The sequence below is a fragment of the Eriocheir sinensis genome, unplaced genomic scaffold, assembly GCF_024679095.1.
Source record: "Eriocheir sinensis breed Jianghai 21 unplaced genomic scaffold, ASM2467909v1 Scaffold389, whole genome shotgun sequence".
Lineage (NCBI taxonomy): Eukaryota > Metazoa > Arthropoda > Malacostraca > Decapoda > Varunidae > Eriocheir > Eriocheir sinensis.
Genome location: NW_026111708.1, coordinates 48,178 through 66,396, shown reverse-complemented (window position 1 = coordinate 66,396; position 18,219 = coordinate 48,178). Strand labels below are relative to the sequence as shown.

General features: G+C 44.6%; 1 long non-coding RNA gene across 1 annotated transcript; it reads left to right on the top strand.

Moving 5' to 3' along the window:
- Positions 1-962: 962 nt before the first annotated feature.
- Positions 963-2,474, top strand: LOC126992041 (uncharacterized). Its single transcript, XR_007746102.1, has 3 exons — positions 963-1,779; positions 1,843-2,042; positions 2,179-2,474. It is a non-coding gene; the product is annotated as an uncharacterized LOC126992041 (long non-coding RNA).
- Positions 2,475-18,219: the final 15,745 nt, after the last annotated feature.

The following is an 18,219-nucleotide window of genomic DNA, read 5'->3' as shown; positions in this document are numbered from 1 at the left end:
AACCATTATAATCCAAATTCTTCCTGTTACTCTGTCCTACCTCCCCCCTCCCTCCCTCCCTCCCTCTTCTTGCCTCCCTGCCCGCGTCCTTCCCTTCCAGCTCAAGGTCGGACCGGAACTAAGGACTACACAATGAAAAAAAAATTGTGGCAGGAAAACGTGTAGGTAGAACTGACCATGACTGATGACGGAGTAGATAAGTAAACAAATAAATAAGTTGAACAAATAAGATAAACAAATAAAATATATAGAGATACAACTTATTTTTATATATGCGGATTTTTTTTTTTATTTATCTACTTTTGCCCTTGAGCTGCTTCCTAAAAAAAAAAGATAGATAGATAAACATAATGATAGATAGCCATGCAGATAAATAGATAAGGAGTCAGACAAATACATGTTCGATCGTTAGATGATTTGATAGTTAGTTAGTTAATAGGTAGTCCAATATTACTCTTGTATAATACCCTCAGTTAGATAGGTAGTTTTATAGTTAGACAGTTTGAATTAGTTAGTTAGTTCGTTAATTTTACTGTATTCTGTATTTGTTTATTTATTTATTTATTTGGATTATTTTTTTGTTTTTGTTTTATTTTATTTTGGTGTTTTTCTTTTTCTTTTTGTTTCTTTTTCCTTTTCTTTTCTTTATCTTTTCTTTGTTTTCTTGCTGTTGTTTTCTTTTTTGATGTTCTTTATTTCATATCATCCTCTTGTTGATGTTCATTGGTCTGGGTGAGCCGCTTTCCTCCCAGAAGAGACCCACCCATAATTTTGGTGATGTTAGTTTGGGGCCGAATGGTGGATGATGTTTCTTTGTATGTTACTTTTCTTGATGGTGTTCTGTTATTGCTGTTACTTTTCTTTTGCGATGTTTTTTTGCTCTTTTTTCCCCTATTTTTAGGTGTTCTTTTCTATATCATCCCTCTTTGATGTTCTTTGGTCTGGGTTTCTTTCTCCCCAGAAAAGACCCACCCATAATTTTGATGATGTTAGTTTGGGGCCGAATGGTGGATGATGTTTCTTTGTATGTTACTTTTCTTGACGTTCTGTTATTGTTGTTACTTTTCTTTTGCGATGTTTTTTTCTCTTTTTCCCATTTTTTTGGTGTTCCTTTCTTTATCATCCATTTTTTATGTTCTTTGGTCTGGATGAGCCTCTTTCTCCCCAGAAAAGACTCATCCATAATTTTGGAGATGTTAGGGCCTGAAGGTGGATGATCTGTGTTTTTCATTTTCTTTTCTTGATGTTTTGTTACTATATTTTCCTTTTTCTGGTGTTCCTTTTTATTTTCCTTTTCATTGGTGTTCCCATCACGTGGATTGTCTACGACATCTAACGAGCACCACAAGCCCCGGTTTATTGTTCGGAGTTTGCTCTCCTAGGCAGACTGCCTACCACGGCTGACGAGCTCCACCTGCCCGGGTTTATCGTTCGGAGTTTGCTCTCCTAGGCAGATTGCCTACCACGGCTGACGAGCTCCACCTGCCCGGGTTTATTGTTCGGAGTTTGCTCTCCTAGGTGTATTACCTATGGCGGCTCACGAGCCCAACCTGCCCGGGTTTATTGTTCAGAGTTTGCTCTCCTAGGTGAATTGCCTACCACGGCTAACGAACCTCACCTGCCCGGGCTTGTAATCGGAGTTTGCTCTCCTAGGTGAACTGCTTTCGCTAACGACCTCCACCTGCCCGGGTTTGTAATCGGAGTTTGCTCTCCTAGATGAATTGCTTTCGCTAACGACCTCCACCTGCCCGGGTTTGTAATCGGAGTTTGCTCTCCTAGGTGAACTGCTCACGCTAACGACCTTCACCTGCCCGGTTTTATAATCGGAGTTTGCTCTCCTAGATGAACTGCTTTCGCTAACGAGCTCCACCTGCCCGGGTTTATTGTTCGGAGTTTGCTCTCCTAGGTGTATTGACTATGACGGCTCACGAGCCCAACCTGCCCGGGTTTATTGTTCGGAGTTTGCTCTCCTAGGTGTATTACCTATGACGGCTCACGAGCCCAACCTGCCCGGGTTTATTGTTCGGAGTTTGCTCTCCTAGGTGTATTACCTATGACGGCTCACGAGCCCAACCTGCCCGGGTTTATTGTTCGGAGTTTGTTCTCCTAGGTGAATTGCCTACCACGGCTCACGAACCTCACCTGCCCGGGTTTGTTGTTCGGAGTTTGCTCTCCTAGGTGAATTGCCTACCACGGCTAACGAACCTCACCTGCCCGGGTTTGTTGTTCGGAGTTTGCTCTCCTAGGCAGATTGCCTACCACGGCTAACGAGCCCCACCTGCCCGGCGTTGTAGCCGAAAGATCTCCGGCACCTCCGTCGGGGTCCCGATGGACGCCGATGCGCCCTGCCGGGAGCCCTCCAGTCCTGCCATGCTCGCCTGGGAGACCTTGGGCTCGCTGGGGCTCCACCGCCCCGCCGATTCGAATAGGGCGGATGCAAGAACTCGCTTCTTAAAACTACCAGACTGGATTATAAAATTAATCATAAATGCCGTGAAGGCGCCGGTCACCGCGTTTATCGGTTCTTGGATGAAGGACCGATGGGCCTCGGGGACGCGCACAAGCGTCATAAGGAATCCTCGCCGCGGCTTCCGGCGCACCATCCTTTCCCTTTTCTTTCTTACTTCAAATTTTTCTTTTTAATTATATTTTCTTTCTCTGATTGACTGATTGATTGATTTTACATAGTAAGAATTGGTTCACCAATTAACGTCTTTCAGGTACATTGCATTCACACACCTGCTGAGGGAGAACACCAGTGAGCGTGTTGACTCACGAGGACGGCCCACTAAAGTTTCCTAACATTTGTATTGGGCTGCCACTTCCCTTTAGTCGTCTGTTCCTCTATTTCTCTCTTCTTTATTTCATTCTATTTCTCCCTTTCTTTCATCCTTGCTCTCTATACATATATTTCTTTCAAACTTCTTCATCAGCCCCCTTTCCTTTCCATTCTCCATCCCATTCATCACCATCAATCCATTTCATCCCCCTCGCCTCCCGCCCTTTGCTCTTTTTCTGTTATCATCACGACAGCTGTTTAATTTCTCTGCGGGGACTTTTTTTTTATGTTCGTGGATGTGACATGCTTCCCGGGGCGTCCATGTTGTTGCACAGCACCCTAGAATATTCTTGGCAAAGTGCTTCAAATTTTGAAGCTTTTTGCATCACGCCAGTACCTCAGTGGATTGACATCAAAAGGCAAAACACCTTCTTCTAGGTACGTTTCAAGTTCTGCCTTCACCACTGTAGTGTCATTTGTTGATGCACTTGCCATCATTTGCCCAGCTGGAGGCATGTAAGCAAAACGACGAGGTCGTGTTGCACTCATGCCAGCCGAAAAGACGAAAGGCTCACTCTCTTGAAATGTTTTCTTCTTCAAGGTCGACTGAGTTGACTCGGAAATAATTAGGTCCACAATCTTGGAAACCTCTTCCTTTTGCATTTTCTTACATGGCATCCATGCCAGCTTAAACCTGGGGCCCATGCCAGCTGCTGCAATGACATCAGTCCGCTCAAGAAATGGATGCAACCTCTTTTTGATAGATGACTGTAGTGCATATGCCAAGTTAAAGCAGTAGATCGGTTTACTGTCTCTCTCGTCGTCTTCACTCACATCTCATCCCCTATGCCTCCCATTTCCTTGACGTCACACATTTCTGCGGGTGGATCCTTCTTCCGAGCCACCCATCCCTCAGTAACTCCCTAAATCCTCTCCTACTCCTCCTTCAGTCTCGCCTGACCTCCTCAAAGGGACAGACGTTGACCTTGCTGCTGCTGCGGCATCAAACCTTAACCTTGCTTTTCACCTCGTCTGGTGAAACGACACTTGTTATTTTGTGTGTGAATCGACTCCGTGTGTTACATTTTAACGTCACAACTTTTGAAATCCGTTCATTCACGTTTTTAATTAACCGTTACTTAAATAGGCCCGTACGCCTTCTCAGAAATCGAACGACTAACTGTGCTTGTTTACTTTTCTGATTTAGCACCACTCAACTTAATTAATTAACGTCTAACTCAGTGCTGTGACGCGTCTAACTAGTGTTTGAAGTGTTGCGAGGATTACCTTACAGTGAGAGGACTTCCCTGCTGAGCTGAGCGGTTAAGTTATATATCGACTTTTTTTGTGTTTCCTGTGTTTCCTCAGTAGGATTACAACTACACGACCTAACACAGCACCCAGTGAAAGACAGTGAGCTTCTTGTGTCTAACTAACGTAGAAAATCTGTCACTAACGTAGAAGTACAAAGCTTGACCCGTATACCAGCACACCTGTTTTGAAAAGGAGGAAAAGTTTAATCCCCCAGAGAATTTTAATCCCGGAGGGAAAACACGTGTGGGCCCTCATAGACGCCACACCTCAAACTCTCCCGCGTGACTCGACCGATTTAAAGCCGCCTCCTTCCAGGTGTTGACCTTAGTCCACGCGGATACAAAATTCATCTTAACTGTAAAGCACACAATTATATCGTCTTGCAACAGTAAATAAAAATTAAAAAAAGAAGTAATCATGCCGTCCAACTATTTCAATTGCTGTAATTGTTCTAAGAAATATGCTGCGATTCATTACCAAACCAGCGACTCGATGTGTAGGTACTGTGTCTTAGACTTACGTATTCAGGCACTACAAACAACCAACGAGGATCTACAACGCTCCAATGCGTTGATCTGGGACACCATGATGGCCTTCCCTCAACTCCCTACCCCTCATTCTTCTTCTTCTTCTTCTTCTTTCCCCGCCCTTCCTACTCCAGCTTCCTCCTCCTCAAACTCATATTCTGACGTTCTGACCCAATTACATACCTCCTCCTCCTCCTCTGCCTCGCCTGAACCCGCCTCCATCCTTACTATTCCTTCCGCCCCATCCACCTCCCTTGCTACCTCATCCACTCCCACTCCCTCGTCTCCCTCCACCACCCTTGACTCCTCCCCTCTCCTCATCACCACTACTTCTTCACTTCCACCTCCAACACTATCTCCTCTGCCTCGCCTCAACCACCCCACTCCTCTGCAACGCCTTATCCCGCTGCCACCCTTACCATTCCTTCTACTCCATCCACCTCCCTTCCTACCCCATCCACCTCCATCCACAGTACCACTCCCCTTTCTCCCGCTCTCCCTTCCTCTCCCTCCAACACCCTTGACTCCTCCCCTATCCTCATCACCACTCCATCCTCCACTTCCACCTCCAACACGAACTCAACCTCCGCCTCCTCCTCCACTTCTGATACCACATCTCCCTCCATCCACACCTCACCCTCCACCCTTTCCCAACCACCCACTACTACAACCACCACCACTTCCAAACCCACCTTAGCCCGCGCTCCCGCTTGTACCTCGCGCCCTTCCAGAAGAAATCACAAGACCATTCTACCAGCTGTCACATGTACGAACCAGACGCTGTTTCCTGGTATGGGCAAACTAACTACTAGAGTCAATTTAGTTGGAGACAGTGTGGTGAGAGGCCAACTTACGGAGTTTTGTGGTCGGAATACGTTGACACGGCAGCGTTTCTGTATCCCCGGAGCCAAACTGGACGATATTGAATCAGCTGTCGATGCAGTTTCAGTAAATGCGAAGGACGACACAGTGTATCTGATCCATGCGGGAACCAACGACCTTCAGTCAACTCAAATTCAGGACCTGTTAGCAAAATACCGTCAAGTCATTCGGAAATACAAGACCAAGTCCCCTCACATCATCGTCTCTGGAATTCTACCGAGAGTCAATACGTTCGCCGGATACAACAACAGTAAAGCGTACGGCGTCAACACTAGTCTAAAGCAGTTATGTAACGATGAAGGCGTAGGGTTCACGAACGCATGGCATCACTTCAACCAGCGCCCAGATTTGTTTTGGGAGGACGGACTCCACTTGAACGAGGTTGGTTCGGCGCGGCTAGGAAGGCTCCTGAACGATGCAGTTGAAAGCTTCTCGAAAAGCTATTCAAAAAACTGGAGGCGAGGGCAAGGCAAAGGCAACCCTTGATCAACCGAACCGTAGCGTCGATGCGGCTTGCAAGAAACTGTGTAACCAACGACGCCTCCGACAAGCGAACTCATTCAACACGACGCGGCCAAACCAGTAGTCACATTTCCATTTTGTACACAAATGCACGCAGTCTGTTACCCAAAAAGGACGAAATTAGGGCGTATATTGCAACTGAGAAACCAGATGTGGTAGCCATCACAGAGACTTGGGCCAACTCTGCACATCTAGTATCTGAACTGTCATTTCCCGGGTACGAAAGCTTCCAAAAAAATCGAATGCACAAGAAAGGAGGAGGAGTAATTTGCTACGTAAAAAGTACGCTCCCTGCCATAAAAATAGACAAACAGGACGCAGAGAATTACGACTCCGTCTATGTGGAAATAACTGCGAATAATAAGAAACTAACACTTGCGACCGTATACAGGCCTCCAAAACAACAGGCAGCCGACGACACTGCCCTGTACGAAGAGCTTCACTCTTTAACACAAAGTAAACAAGCAATAATAATTGGGGACTTTAATTGCCCTAACATTGACTGGGGACAATTGACTGGAGATCAAGAGGGTAACAGGGTTATAGAAAAGGTGGAGGATTCGTTCCTCACCCAAGTTGTAACTCAACCAACAAGAGAAAACAATCTGCTGGATCTGGTATTAGTAAGCGACCCCGACCTCATTCGCGACTGTGAAGTTGGTGAAAAAATTAACGGTTGCGATCACCACTTAATCCGTTTCAATGTCAACATAAGTCACAAACTCGTAGACAATCCGTCAGTGATACCAGACTACAAAAAAGCAAATTTCAACCTAGCCCGTGAGCTGCTTCCCTCTGCGACCTGGGACCAACTTCACCTAACCGACAATACAATCGACAACGTGTGGAACAACTTCAAAGATAAGCTTTTGGGAGTAGAAAAGGCTACAGTGCCGACGAAACCCAGGCGAGTAAATGGTGCCGTAGATCCACCGTGGATGACCAGAGAAATAAAAAGGGCGGTAAACTTAAAAAAAAGGAATTATAACCTAATGAAAGAGAATGACACGGCCGAAGCCCGTACTCAGTACCACAACAGCCTCAGAGCTTGTCGCACCCTTATTCGGAGTAGTAAACGCAACTACGAAAAACACATCGCGCGTGACATCCAGACAACCTCAACACAATTCTTCACATCCATCAGATCGAAACAGAAAGTAAAATCCAATATTGGTCCCCTGACAGACGAGACTGGAGCTGCAACTCAGGACAGTAAACAGATGGCCAGAATCCTCAACAGTAACTTCGCATCCGTATTCACAGTCGAGAACATCGAAACCATGCCCGAGAACCCTGACCCGCCGAGGGAATCACGCCCTGAAAATTGACTCAATATGCGACCAAGAAGTGAAAGAGTATTTGGATAAACTCGACACGAACAAGTCAACAGGACCTGACGGTTTGTCCCCGCGGTTATTACAAGAGCTGAAACAACAAATACTTCAGCCACTCACTAACATAGTCAACCAGTCGGGTCAAGTGAAAAAGGTCCCGGACGACTGGAAGATGGCGAACGTAACACCACTTTTCAAACAAGGAGACAAAAGCGTTGCATTAAACTACAGGCCCATAAGTTTGACATCAGTGGCAGGAAAAATACTCGAAAAGATTATTAGAGACAAACTTGTTAAATTTCTAGAAGACAATAATGTAATCTCCGACACCCAGCATGGCTTCAGAAACAAGCGCTCCTGCCTAACGAATTTATTAGACTTCTTCCAAGGTATATATAAGAACTGGGATGCCCACATCCCCAGTGATGTTATATACCTGGACTTTCAGAAAGCCTTCGACAAGGTACCGCACGAGCGACTCCTTAAGAAACTGCACTCGGCGGGCATTGGAGCCAATCTGATCGCGTGGATAAGAGATTGGCTCACCGACAGAAAACAACGAGTACTACTCAACGGACAGCCTTCCGATTGGCTTCCAGTCACTAGTGGAGTGCCTCAAGGGTCAGTGCTGGGACCCATTCTCTTCATCATATATATCAACGACCTCGAATCAGGACTGAAATCCACAATATCGAAATTTGCTGATGACACTAAGGTGGGGGGAAAGGCCCTCACAAAGACCGACTGCGAAATCATTCAGAAAGACCTCAATCACATTATCGAATGGTCGGAAAAATGGCAAATGTCCTTTAATGTTAACAAATGCAAAGTCATGCACATTGGGTCCAAAAATAGTAACCACACATACATCATGAATGGGAGACCTCTGCAAGCGATGCAGGAGGAAAAGGATCTGGAGTCACTATCAGCAGTGACCTGAAACACGCGAATCACTGTAAAAAAGCATACAACAAAGCCAACACTATGCTCGGGTTCATAGCGAGGAACTTCGAGTGTAAAACGCCAGACGTGATGCTATCCTTGTATAATTCCATGGTAAGACCGCACCTCGAGTATGCAGTACAGTTCTGGTCTCCTAATTACAGAAAGGACATTGATTTACTGGAAAGGATTCAACGACGCGCCACGAAAATGATACCAACCTTAAGGGCTCAACCGTACGAGGAACGACTCAAGCGACTCAATCTCTTTACATTAGAGAAAAGACGCCTACGAGGAGATATGATTCAAGTCTTCAAGTATCTAAAAAAATTCAATAACGTCGATTACTCCAATTTCTTTGAATTGCAAACCAACCTAAGAACTAGAAATAACGGTTTACCCATTCAGTCTAGTCGATGTAACACAGACATCGGAAGGAGTTTCTTTTCAAACCGAGTCATCCGTCACTGGAACAATCTTCCTTCAGAAGTAGTAAATGCGAATACTATCAACTCCTTCAAATATAGAATCGACCGTCACTTCGCTGCGTCGGGAGTAAACTGAATATTGAGGTGCTTTCATCTGCTCCTCAATATCGAGGTGCTTTCATCTGCTCCTCAATGTCGAGGTGCTTTCATCTGCTCCCCAGGCCCCAGGCTGTCGAGCAGATTAAATCACCAAAGCGGGCAACCTCGTAATGAGCCAATAGGCTTTCTGTTGCCTGCGTTTCCATGTTTCCATGTTTCCATGTGACCTGAAGTTAATTTCCTCCTTACTCCCCACCTTTAATTTTTTTCCTCCTCCGCCTTCAACCTTAATCTTCTCCTTAAGGCGCGTCCACACCAGGAATCTTTGTATTTCAACAATGTATCCCAGACGTTTCCCAGGCTTTTCGGGAAGCAGTTGAGAATCAACTTGGATACATTCAGGAAAGAATTGAGAAACATTGAGAGAGAATCTATGTGTGTAATTCACCACGGACTGATCAAGTGTTGGACTCGTAAGCGCCAGCAGGTACCCTACCGACATGAGCAAGTGCACTTTAGCGTATATCTGTGTGTGTGTGTGTGTGTGTATGTGTGTGTGTGTGTGTGTGTGTGTGTGTGTGTGCGCGCGCGCTCGTTCCTGTGTGTGTATATGTGTGGTGTGTGTGTGTGTGTGTGTGTGTGTGTGTGTGTGTGTGTGTGATTTTCAAGTCTTGATAGTAAAGTATAAACTATTTTTATATTCCAGTCAAATTTCATTTATATATATATATGGATGAGAGAGAGAGAGAGAGAGAGAGAGAGAGAGAGAGAGAGAGAGAGAGAGAGAGAGATTTACATAGAATTTACATAGAAAATCAGACCACACAGACCCCATGGTCCAGACTTGGTGGTCTGTCCTTAAACCTAAGTGATTTTACATTAATCAGAAGACTCCAAAACGTTGCATTTCTACTCTAGTTGATATTAAGTTGAAGGAAGTGACGGTCGAGCTTATTTTTGAAGGAGTCAATCGTGTTACACTGGACCACTGACGGTGGAAGCTTATTCCATTCTCGCACTACAACGTTGGTGAAGAAAAATTTGGTGCAGTCTGAATTTACTTGTCTACATCTGAGTTTTACGCCATTGTTCCTCGTGCGCAAAGTGTCATCGATCATAAACAATGTTGATCTGTCTACATTCGTGAAACCATTAAGTATTTTAAAACATTCGATCAGTTTTCCTCGGAGGCGACGTTTCTCAAGAGAGAACATGTTAAGGGTAGAAAGCCTTTCTTCGTAGGATTTGTTGCGCAAGGAAGGGATCATTTTCGTTGCCCGACGCTGAACACCTTCTAATTTAGCAATATCCTTTGCATGGTGGGGAGACCAAAACTGTACCGCATAAATTATTCCAAGTGGGGTCTGACTAAACTGTTGTAGAGCGGGAGTATTACATCTTTATTCTTGAATACAAAGTTTCTTTTAATGAAGCCCAACATTCTGTTCGCTTTATTTGCTGCATCGATGCATTGCTGTGAGAATTTGAGGTTTGACGCGATTTTGACCCCCAAGTCTTTGACGCATTGAACGCTTTTGAGTTTAACGCCGCGCATTTCGTATTCGAACTTCTTATTCCTCGTTCCAACTTGAAGGACCTGGCACTTGTCTACGTTAAAGGGCATCTCCCATCTATCCGACCAAGCTGAAATTTTGTGCAAATCCTCTTGGAGGCTTTGCCTGTCTTCGTCAGTGAGAACCGAGTTGCCAATCTTTGTGTCGTCTGCAAATTTACTAATGCGGTTATTGAGTCCAACATCCACGTCGTTGATGTAAATAATGAAGAGCACTGGGCCAAGGACCGAGCCCTGAGGGACGCCACTAGTGACAGGCGCCCACTCTGAGTTAAATCCGTCAATCACTACTCTTTGTTGTCTGTTGCTCAACCAATTCGCGATCCATTGGTTTACTTGACCGTCAATACCTATTTGCTTTAATTTGTAAAGTAATTTATGATGCGGGACTTTATTAAACACTTTCTGGAAATCAAGATAGACTACGTCCAGTGATTTGGTTACGTCATAAACAGTGAAGAGGTCGTTATAAAAGGTTAATAGGTTTGATAGGCAGGATCTTTTGTTTCGGAAGCCATGTTGTGAGTCCCCAATCAATGAGTGGCTTTCGAGGTAATTCACAATTTTGTCTCTAATTATGCCCTCAAGTAGCTTACCTACAACCGAAGTTAGACTAATGGGCCTGTAATTACCTGGTACTTTTTTGTCTCCTTTCTTGAAAATCGGTGTCACGTTAGCCTTTTTCCAATCTGAAGGGACGATGCCTTGTCGCAAGGACATATTGAATACGGTTGTGAGGGAGGAGAGTATTTCGCTCTTTGTTTCTTTCAGCAGAGTTGGATATACTTTGTCAGGTGCAGGACTTTTATTTGTTTTAAGTGAATGGAGAGCTTTAAGTACTTCATCGGTTGTTATTTCAAAATTAGCCAATGCATGCTCGAGATTTACAATAGTACTGGTGTTGGTGGTAGCGAGAGGAAGACTGTTAGTATTAAACACCGAGGAAAAGTAATTGTTTAAGAGGTTTGCAATGTGTTGGCTGTCAGTCACTAGTGCACCGTCACTGTTTGTTAAAGGTCCAATACCACTTTTGATCGCCTTTCTGTTGTTTATGTAACTGAAGAAAGATTTCGGATTATTTTTACAGTTGGCTGCAATATTTTCTTCGTATCTACGCTTTGCCTGACCTACTAGTCTTTTTACTCGTCGCCTGGCATCATTATAAAGTCTAATGTTTTCGGGCGTGCTTTGTTCTTTCTTTAACCTGTAAAACAATTTTCTCTCATTGACTGATTGTTTAATTTCGCTATTAAACCACGGTGGGCTTTTACTAGTGTTAATTCGCTTCTCGCACAAGGGGACGAATGTGTTCTGCTGAGTGAGTAAGTGATTTTTAAGGCTTAGCCAGGCTTCCTCTACGTTGCCGTCATCTGATAGTTGTATTTCTGTTAGTTTTTGTCGGATTTCTACGAAGTTAGCTCTTTTGAAATTGGGCACCTTTACTTTATTTTCAGTCACTGATGATCGAGCTTTAATGTCGACGCGCACTAATTTATGATCGCAAGAACCGAGGTGTTCTCCTACCGTGACACTACTGATTAGGTTATCTTGGGTCGTTATAACAAGGTCGAGTATATTATTTTGTCGAGTTGGCTCAGAAACCATTTGGCTTAGATAATTTTCTTCTAGAAATTCGATCATTCTATGTGACTCGCCTTCTGTACCTGACAGTGTCGCCCAGTCGATATGGGGGAGGTTAAAGTCTCCTAATATCAGTGAGTCGCTGTTATTAAGTGACTGCCTTAAGACGCTGTACATTTCAAGGTCGTCATACAGTGATTGCCCGGGAGGTCTGTATGTGACAGATATATTTAAGTTGACTTTTGAAATGTTTAATAGCACGCAAAAATGTTCAACGTTACTGTTTCCAGTGTTTTGTCAGTGGGTTGCAAATAGCTTTTGACATAAAGGGCGACGCCACCGCCTCTACGGTTTACACGATCTTTGTTGAAGAGTCTGTAGCCATCTATGTTGTATTCGGAACTTAAATCAATATTTGTGGTGTCGATAAATGTTTCGGTTATAGCAATTATGTCAAAATTTTCTGTTAAAGCAAGACATCTCAGTTCATCAAATTTGTTTCTTAGGCTACGCGCATTGAAACTAAGGATTTTTAAGTTATCTAGAGGCTTAGTAACAGAGGTGGTGGTACTTGCGGGATCACGGTTACGGGTTTGTTGCGATGCACGGCGTCTATTTACACGGGTGGGGTGGAGGGACGTGGCCGTGACTCGTTTTTTGTTCGGATGACACGCACTGCTTCGTTGAGGATAAAGAGAGAGAGAGAGAGAGAGAGAGAGAGAGAGAGAGAGAGAGAGAGAGAGAGAGAGAGAGAGAGAGAGCGACACCCTGACCGCTGGGAGTGACCGTCCTCAGGGGTGCGGGGATACAGACAGATCCCACACCTCACTCACGGGGAAAAGGGATTGGGATTATAAGTATCATTCATTCACATACCTCAATATCTAGCTAAGTGTGTGTGTGTGTGTGTGTGTGTGTGTGTGTGTGTGTGTGTGTGTGTGAGATCTATCTATCTATCTATCTATCTATCTATCATCTATCTATATATATATATATATATATATATATATATATATATATATATATATATATATATATATATATATATATATATATATATATATATATATATATATATATATATATATATATATATATATATATATATATATATATATATATATATATATTTACACACACACACACACACACACACACACACACATATATACATATACATATGCACCCACAGACACCCACCGACACCCACACCCGCATATACGAGCGCGCGAGCGCGGAAAGGTTTCTCATGTTTTCCATCCTGCATGGAAAACATGAGAAACTTCCTAACTGTTTCTCAGGACTGCCCACACCGGGAAAGTTTGTATGGAAACTCAGCTTTGACATTTCGAAGGTGTTAATGAGGCTCGTAAAAGGATCTCTGCCTGTCAGATTTTGGCTGCAGGCTGATGGAAGCTGGAATGGCTTTTCTGTGCCTGGTGTCGATTCGTGGTATTTTGGGAGCCACCGTTCGTAATAGTTCTTCAAAATCAGTGGTTGACCTTCCAAGAAAATTATTGATTAATTAAACCCTGCTCCATTAACTCTCGGCTCCGCCAAAAGTAAGTCATTCTGTAATGCTCAACTTTCTATAAACGACCGCACCCATACGCGTTTTCTTGTCTTCTTCTTGCTCTCCAGTGAGTGCAATAATAAGTAAAACACAGAGGCCATTGTAGCAATCCCCGCACACACCGACATCCTGAGAACAACCCTGAGGTGTGGACAGGAAACATTATTTCCCGAGGGTATTCAAATGTATGCCAGTGGTTTACCGAAACACTTGGGAAACGTCTGGGATTCATTGTTGTCATACAAAGATTCCTGGTGTGGACGCACCTTAACCGCTTTCCCCGTGATCTGACGTTAATCCTTTCCTCCTTCGCCTTCAACCTTAATCTGTTTCCTCCTCCGCCTTAACGCGGCTTAACATTACCTCTTTTTCTATCTTCTTAACAGTATTTATCCTCCTCAAATGGTTTTGACTCGAAATATAAATACAAATACAAAATACTTTTTTTCTGGGTGCCAAAATACAAATACAAATACAAAATACTTTTTTTTCTGGATGCCAATATATAAATACAAATACAATATACTTTTTTTCTGGGTGCCAAAACACAAATACAAATACAAAATACTTTTTTCTCTGGATGTCAAAATACAAATACAAATACAAATACAAATACAATAAAATTGTATTTAAATACAATTCAAATACAAATACAATTGTATTTGATCCACCCCTGCTGGGTAATCCCTAGGCCGATAAGGGATTAACCCCCTCGCTCTCTACTCTCCTTCCTATGCGCGCAACAGACACAAGGAGGAAAGTGACCGCGGGGAGTTCTCGGCCTTATTCTATTCACCCCGTGAGGGTAATTAGGAACTCTGTCCTACGACCTGCGCACCGACCCGCCCTCTGCGCTTCCTCCTGCTCTGATCTCCACCTGTAATTATGGGTTTACTGCATGGTTCACCTGCTCCGCGCTGCGTCACGTGCCCCTTGTGCTTGTCGCGGGGCTTGACGACGTGCGGTGTGCCTCTTAACTTGTGAATAACGGGCGACTCCTCTCCCAGTCATGGTGCCTCAGGAGTGTTTACACTTCTCGGCCCAGGGCGCAGATGTGGCCGCTCCCTCGCCACCCCTCCTCCCCCCTCCTCCTCCCCCTCCCCTTCGGTTTGGTGGTGGCTCCAGTCAGGCAGTCACCGTCTCACATGCTGCCTCACGCTCCCCTGCTTAACTGGGGCACCAGCTCTCAGGGCAGCACCAAGGGGTCAAGGGCACGTATTCTCAAACATTTCGGGGCCTACACAATACACACTCACATTTGATAAGGCTTTCATAGGGGTTGTGCTAGTTTTCTCATGGGTAGTTTTATGAGCCTAGTGACGAAGAGAAAGAGAGGAGGATGACGTGAGACAATTTGATGTAACTAGGCCGTATTCTCAAATATTTCGGAGCTTACACACCCACATTTTATAAGGCCTTCATAGAGTGTTGAGGAATTACCAAGGGTAGTTTTGTGACCCTGGTGGTAGATCGACCCTTCTTTTGTACCATGAACCTAAAAAGCACTCATGAGAACCCAACTGATCACCTTTTCGTCCCTTGGAAATAGATGATGTGCCTGAGAACATATATCTGACAAGGCTTTCATAAGAGTGTGGGTAATCTCCAGGGGCTGCTTTAAGACCCTATTGGTAGTTCGACCCTTCCTTTGTACCTTGAACCTAAAAAAACACTCATTAGAACCCGACTTATCTCCTTTGTCGCTCTTGAATATAGTTGATGTGAGAGCCGAAAGCGTCTGGGTCTTGCGGGGGGGAGATTGCTCCCTCTTGCACGAGGGAGCACGGGCCTTTGCCAAAGGCGGCCCGTAGCAGGGAGCCGACAGACCGACTCTATCGGCGATCGAAATTTAGCCCACCAAGTCGGTCTGTCGACGAGGACTGGCGTGTCTCTCTGGGTCTTGCGTGTAAACAGTACCGACCCAAGGAGTGTTCCAGTAGATAGGAGAAGTTACGACCCTCTTTCTATTTTTTTCCTTCATTCATCCCGATACTTAGCGATGATTCGAGTACCAGCCTGACTGATCTCTTTTTCGACATTTGGAAAGTGTTAACGTAAGAGCCGAATGCGTCTAACAGTACCGACCCAAGGAGTGTTCGAGTAGATAGGACAACTCACAACTTCAAGTTTTCCATCTCTATAAATATATGTATACATGTTTAAATAAAAAAAAAGCTACGACTCGCTTTTTTTGTTTTCCTTCATTCATCCCGATACTTAGCGATGATTCAAGTACCAGCCTGACTGATCTCTTTTTCGGCATTTGGAAATAGTTACTCTTAGAGCCGAAAGCGTCTGACAGTACGACCCAAGGAGTGTTCGAGTAGATAGGACAAATTACGACCCGCTCCCCGCCTAGTTTTTCCTTCCTTCATCCCAATACTTAGCCTTAATTAGAGCACCAGCGTGGCCCAGCACTGTTAATGTGGCAGCAACTCTCCCACGTTTGCACAGCGCTATGTACTTAGTCGCGTCTTTTCGAGTCAGGGGTGCGCCGATGTTTAGTTTTTGCGGCAATGTTGATATGGAAGAACATTTTGAATTTGGCTCAACTCTGACACTTTGGTGGACTTACTCTAAATGCTGTCCCTCTCTCTCCCTTACGACTATTCGGAATACTCCCTCTCCCTGTTCTGAGTTCTCTCCTTTACGACTGTTCTGAATTTTTTTTTTTTTTTTTTACAACAAAGGAGGCAGCTCAAGGGCAACAAAAAAAAGAAAAAAAAAAAAAGCCCGCTACTCGCTGCTCCTAAAGTAAAGCAAAAGAGGTGGCCGAAAGGGAGATCAAATACAGGAGGAGAGGTGTCCTGATACCCTCCTCTTGAAAGAGTTCAAGTCGTAGGCAGGAGGAAATACAGATGAAGGAAGATTGTTCCGGAGTTTACCAGCGTGAGGGATGAAAGAATGAAGATGCTGGTTAACTCTTGCATAAGGGGATTGGACAGTATAGGGATGAGCATGAGTAGAAAGTCGAGTGCAGCGGGGCCGCGGGAGGGGGGGAGGCATGCAGTTAGCAAGTTCAGAAGAGCAGTCAGCGTGGAAATATCGATAGAAGATAGAAAGAGAGGCAACAGGCAATTAAGAGGTAGAAGACTATCAGTATGAGGAGGAGAGCTGATGAGACGAAGAGCCTTAGCCTCCACTCTGTCCAGAAGAGCTGTGTGAGTGGAGCCCCCCCACACATGAGATGCATACTCCATACGAGGGCGGACAAGGCCCCTGTATATGGACAGCAACTATGCAGGGGAGAAGAACTGGCGGAGACGGTACAGAACGCCCAGCCTCGAGGAAGCTGATTTAGTAAGAGATGAGATATGAAGTTTCCAGTTGAGATTTTGAGTTAAGGATAGACCGAGGATGTTTAGTGTTGAGGAAGGTGATAGCTGGGTGTTGTCAAAGAATAGGGGATAGTTGTTTGGAAGATTGTGTCGAGTGGATAGGTGGAGAAACTGTGTTTTTGAGGCGTTGAAGGACACCAGGTTCTTCTTGCCCCAATCGGAAATAATAGTAAGGTCTGAGGCTAAGCGTTCTGCACCCTCCAGCCTTCAGTCGTTAAGTTCCTGAAGGGTGGGTCTTCTATTAAAAGAAGTTGAGTAATGCAGAATGGAATCATCGGCGTAGGAATGGATAGGACAGCTCGTTTTGGAAAGAAGATCATCAATGAACAACAGAAAAAGAGTGGGAGATAGGACAGAACCCTGTGGGACACCACTGTTAATAGATTTAGGGGAAGAACAGTGACCGTCTACCATGGCAGAAATAGAACGGTCAGAAAGGAAACTGGAGATAAAGGTACAGAGAGAAGGATAGAAACCGTAGGAGGGTAGTTTAGAAAGCAAAGATTTGTGCCAGACCCTATCAAAAGCTTTTGATATGTCCAGCGCAATAGCAAAAGTTTCACCGAAACGGCTAAGAGAGGATGACCAAGAGTCAGCTAAGAAGGCTAGGAGATCACCAGTAGAACGCCCCTTGCGGAACCCATACTGGCGATCAGATAGAAGGTCAGAAGTGGAAAGGTGCTTTTGAATCTTCCGGTTAAGGATTGATTCAAAAGCTTTAGATAGACAAGAAAGTAAAGCTATAGGACGGTAGTTTGAGGGATTGGAGCGGTCACCCTTCTTAGGCACAGGCTGTATGAAGGCATACTTCCAGCAAGAAGGAAAGGTAGATGTTGACAGGCAGAGGCGAAAGAGTTTGACCAGGCAGGGTGACAGCACGGAGGCACAGTTTTTAAGGACAATAGGAGGCACTCCATCAGGTCCATAAGCCTTCTGAGGATTGAGGCCAGAGAGGGCATAGAAAACATCATTTTGAAGAATCTTTATAACAGGCATAAAGGAGTCAGAGGGGGGATGAGTAGGAGGAATATGCCCAGAATCGTCCAGAGTGGAGTTTTTAGAAAAAGTTTGAGAGAAGAGTTCAGCCTTAGAGATAGATGAGACGGCAGTGTTGCCATCAGGACTGAGGAGTGGAGGGAAAGATGAAGAAGTGAAGTTGGAGGAGATGTTTTTGGCTAGATGCCAGAAGTCACGGGAAGAGTTAGAGAAAGCAAGGTTTTGACATTTTCTATTAATGAAAGAATACTCCCTCTCCCTGTTCTGAATTCTCTCCCTTACGACTGTTCTGGAGACTCCTTCTCCCTGTTTTGAATACTCTTCCTAACGA